This window comes from Ananas comosus, linkage group 10 (genome assembly GCF_001540865.1).
Source record: "Ananas comosus cultivar F153 linkage group 10, ASM154086v1, whole genome shotgun sequence".
NCBI classification, from domain to species: Eukaryota; Viridiplantae; Streptophyta; class Magnoliopsida; order Poales; family Bromeliaceae; genus Ananas; species Ananas comosus.
The window spans coordinates 7006306-7011112 of record NC_033630.1 but is presented as its reverse complement, the minus strand read 5'-3'; the positions used below and the strand labels follow the sequence as shown (position 1 = coordinate 7011112).

The following is a 4807-nucleotide window of genomic DNA, read 5'->3' as shown; positions in this document are numbered from 1 at the left end:
AACCGAACATGACTGTCAAGTTTGAGCTCAAACGGACATTCAGGGAGCTCCGGCGAAAGTTATCAGATTTCAAGCTGCCCGGGAGTGAATAGTGTTGTGGCGTTGACTAAAGAGGAGTGTTGACTCCTCTTCTTCTCCTTCAGCCGCACACACCCCCCACACACACACACGCATGGAGGGGGAGGGAAACCCTCCCTTCTCTCTATAGAGATCTCTCTTATCTCTCTAAATCTCTCTCTAAAAATTGGAGGGTTGGTGGAGAAGCTGCTTGCGAACGCGTTGGAGGCGACGGATCGGGCTTTCGTGCGGCCGTTGGAGCGGTGTGTTGTCGTCGCGGCGTTCACATTGTGGTAAGCTTTTGGGATTTGGCTTAATCCTTAATGCTTAGTATTCTAATAGCCTCTAATGAGCATTCTAAACATGTTTGCTTTATTTAGTTTGGATTATTTGGAGATTAATTCATGTTAGGCTTAGAAAATGGGGTTTTATAAAATATGAGGGTTTGATCTAATTTGACCCTCCGTAAACTTAATTGCTAGGTAGCGAAACGCGTTGGCGAAGACGGTTCGGCAATCTGACGAGCCGTTACAAAGTTATTAAAGAAATGGACGTTTAGGCTTCGGGTCCGCCGGGAGGGCCGAGGCGATATCGTAAATTCATGAAAATAGATTTGAAGCATCGTGGCACATAACCGAAGACCTTTAATTTTTGGATCGTGAATTGGAGGCCGTTCGGGTGGTCGCGTGAGAGATCGGGCCAAATCGGGTGCCGAGTGCCGCGGGAGGCCGATTGCAAGTGTCGACAAGCAATCGGAATGCGAAATGAGGTGGGTTGTGCTTACCGAAGCGACTAGGTCGCCCTTTATGTCTAAGAAATGAGATTTCATATTGATGCATATTGACATAATATAAGAATGTGAGAAGAATGCATGTTAACATACTATAGAATATGCTAAACGTAATGCATAATGAATTAATTGCTAAAAGAATGCATGAGATGCTAAGTATGGACTATTTTGGATAATGACTATATGTATGTTGACAAATCATGTGATGCTAGTGGTATATGTGCATGATGATATATTATGAATTTACATATTGTGGATTATGTTAAATAGAAAAACATACTTGATGACATATTGCCATGTTGTGGAACATAGTGGACAATCTATATATATATTAGATCGAGTGGCATTAAACCTAGCATCTTGAACCTAGCAAACACTTGTGGTGATTGATCATATATATTCTGGCGTCATTCATGTATGTTAGGACCCTATTATTGTGTAAATGTGAGAGTTGGACTTGAATATTAGTAAACAAGGGTGACAATGACAATAGAGACATGATTGGCATCAAGAAAGTGATTGTTAAACATAGTTTAACTATATTGACATTGGTCCAAGTTGACATAGAGAGTGGCATGATTAAATAGGTAGAGACCTATCATGACATTGGCATTGTGACGAGTGGCTATGAATCCTCAAGTTGAGGATTGGATCGATACTCACGTTACGTCTTGGCTTGAGGGAGGTAGCTCCCCCTCGGGCGGTGCGCTCCGGAGTTGGTCACCACTGGGCGTGGTAAAGTCCCACCAGTTGACGGTCCCTAGGGAGGTTCGAGTCCCCCGTTATTAAGGGATTTGGTAGTGGGTTATTGGGGTTAACATGGTTAACCGGTAAGATTGGGTTATAGCCAAATGAGTGTACAACAAGTATGCATTATGAGTTATGGATTTGGTATCCTAGTCGAGAGGATATAGGGCTGAGGTGTATGTGAGACGTCCATCGCCTCGAGCCTGGTTCTAGTGCGGTACTCCGCAGACGATTGACTCAAGACCGAGTCGGGTGGTTAGCCTTGTAAAGATAGATGGAACTTTATGATTAAAACGGTGATTGACAAGAATCTAAGATAGAGGAAACCTTAGATATCGAATGGATGAGCTATGGTTAGCAGAATTGAAAGTAGTATCGAATGAACTACTAGTTGGTTGCATAGTTGCATTATTGCATGATTTGCATATAGCATTGCATTATTGCATTCGTGAGGCAATGCATGGTTTTATTCGTTGCATAATCAAGATATATATTTATCTGTTTATTGAACTAACTTGCAGTTGCCTCCCTTGGACCTATTGGTCGAGCTTTTCTCTTGGGTGGCCGTACCTACTGGGAACCATGGAGTTGGTTCTCACCCCACGTGTTTTTGGGGTGTTTACAGGTTCGCACGTGAGCGGCGTGGCGGCGCGAGGCGAGGGCGTAGCATCATAGTTAGCGCCCTACCACCGAGACCAGAGATAGCGGTACCCTGAGTCGGCCTTACTTAGGGATGCAAGAAAATGAAAAGGATCAAGTTGTAATAATATTGATAAAGCTAGATTGTATTTGGAAGCTAAAAAGAATGCATTATGTAATTGTGATGTAAAATGAATCTAATGTGAATGAATGTAATAATATAGGATGTGTTTATGTTGTTTGATACCTTCCATTATGCAGTCTTGATTGAAATGTGTTCCTGGTTGGAACTTCGTACATTGTATTGATTGCGAAGCCTTGAATGTACAGGGGAGACTCTGTCCGCGGTACAGGGGAAACCCTGTCCGTTCGGCGATCTGTTGCGGCGCCGCAACCCGGTCAAATAGGCGGGCGGTCGCGGGGCGTGACAATACATGAAGAGTACGACAGCCAGAATAAAAAACACAAAGCCCAGGAAAAAAATGACACTTCCACACCTTAGGCTACCAGATGTAGCAGAAAACCAAGAGAACAACAAAGAGCTAACAGAACAGGAGAGTAAAGAGGGAAAACCATAAGCATAAGCATAAGCATAAGAAAAAAGAACAAAACCAAGATAAGAGGTGCTATTTATAGAGAAAAAATCAAGCTGATGAGTAGATAAGCTTGAGAAAGAAAAATCGAAGCAAAAAGGAAAATCCGACGGTCAAATCAGAAACCCATAAATCTTGTCAAATCCGGCCAAATCCCCACAGCCATCTACACCGGTGGCCGAATCCGACCGGATCCGGTGAGTTGCTGAAGGTTACGTGCCCTCTCAGCCATCTAAGCAAAGCAGAAGAGCCATAGTTCGTACACACCACCCCCGCCATGTCACGACGGTGACAGCGACAGGAACAGTTCGCAACCCTGCTGGCAAGCACCGAAGTAACGCCGGCTGCTCATGGCAATGACGGAGACGGAGAGGAAAAAGGAGAGGCAGGTCGAAAAATCTAAGCGGTGAAATTCCTAACGGAGTGAGTTCTCCATTACTGACCGCATTAATAGCCTCATTAATAACCAAATAGACCCGTCACCCTAAAGACCAAATAAACGGATCAGATCTAATTCAACTTTTCAAATACCCACATTCGGATCCGAAAACCATTTAAAAACGTGAATCCGCACTAAACTATAATCCGAATCCGAAAACCAGTTTATAACTCAAATCCAAATTCCGACTCCATATCATTAAATCAAGATCTACTACAGCAAGGGAATCGAAAACTCTGATCCATCTACATCGCTGGCCTAAACTAAGGATGAAAATTAATTGAATCTTATATTCAACAATATTCGTATCCATATTTGATTTTATCCGTATTCGGATTATTAAAAAAATGGCTTCAGACTAATATGCTTTTAGTTCAAGACGGATCCCTGTGAGAATTAAATCAGAGGGACAAAAATTATCATCTCTACGTATATTTGACAGCATATTTAAGAATATTTTGTCTCAAAATTAACTAAAATATTTTTAAACTTTTTTTACATATTTTATTTATTATTTCTACAAATACTAAATGATACATAGTTTGAATCTAATTTTTTTATAAATAAAATGTGGAAGTGGTTATTTCTGTAATTTTCTACGTAAACTCTCAATCACCTCAAGTAAAGTATAACTATAGTAAAGTTAACAAAAGCAAAAAGTATAACTCAAGTAAAGTTAATGATAAAAAATAAATAAATCCCCAATTAAATAAGTTAAAATTAAANAGTCTATTTTCAATTAATTTATTTTTTAAATTTGATTTGTTTCTAAATATGTCTCCAATTTAGTTATACAATAAATGTTTTTGATTTGTTTTCATAACACACATTTTTTTAATGTATATCCAAATTTTAAAATTTTAAATTAATTTCTAAATTTTAATTTTAATTTTAAATTTATGAATCAAACTCAAATTTTAAAGTTAATTTTGAATTCATTATTTAAATTAAACAATTATTAATTGTTACGTCTATTCTTAAACCATTCAAAATTTCAAACCTTATTTATTTGTAGTTAGTTTTTTTAATGTGTATAAAGTATTTTTTTTATTTCATTTATCATTTCGTCTGTCAAAATATTTTATCTGTTTTTCATATTTTGTGTGTATATATATAAAATGATGTTACTATGCTTCTAAAAGCACATCCCTCTCTCTCTCTCTCTCTCTCTCTCTCTATATATATACTAGTTACGGAACCCCGCGCGTTGCGGCGGGAAGTCGATATAATAGTCAATTATTAGAACTATTAATATTATTTTTTTTATTATTCATTAATATTTTTGAATAATATTTATTTCCGTAGTGAGTATATTTAGAAAAATATATTTTCATTAAAACGTAATATTTGCCTGACATGCAAAAGTTTACCCAGGAAAGATTCTTTCTCCGAAGATGAAAAGGCCTGCAGGGTTCCGATACCACAACGGAATGTTTATGTTCCTATGATGCCTGCGAATTTCTAAGTTTGAGTGGTAATTTTATATATATATATATATATATATATATATATATATATATATATATATATATATAGGGGTGG

The 4807-nt window shown here is 38.1% G+C and overlaps 1 protein-coding gene across 2 annotated transcripts in view; it reads right to left on the bottom strand.

Annotated features, from left to right (window-relative positions):
* Positions 1-3383, bottom strand: part of LOC109716178 — a 14922-nt gene extending 11539 nt beyond the window's left edge. The window contains exon 1 of one of the 2 annotated variants that reach the window (XM_020241501.1): positions 2731-3383. The gene's annotated coding sequence lies outside the window, so the exon portion shown is untranslated. The remainder of the gene's footprint in view (positions 1-2730) is intronic. The other variant, XM_020241503.1, reaches the window with a different exon arrangement.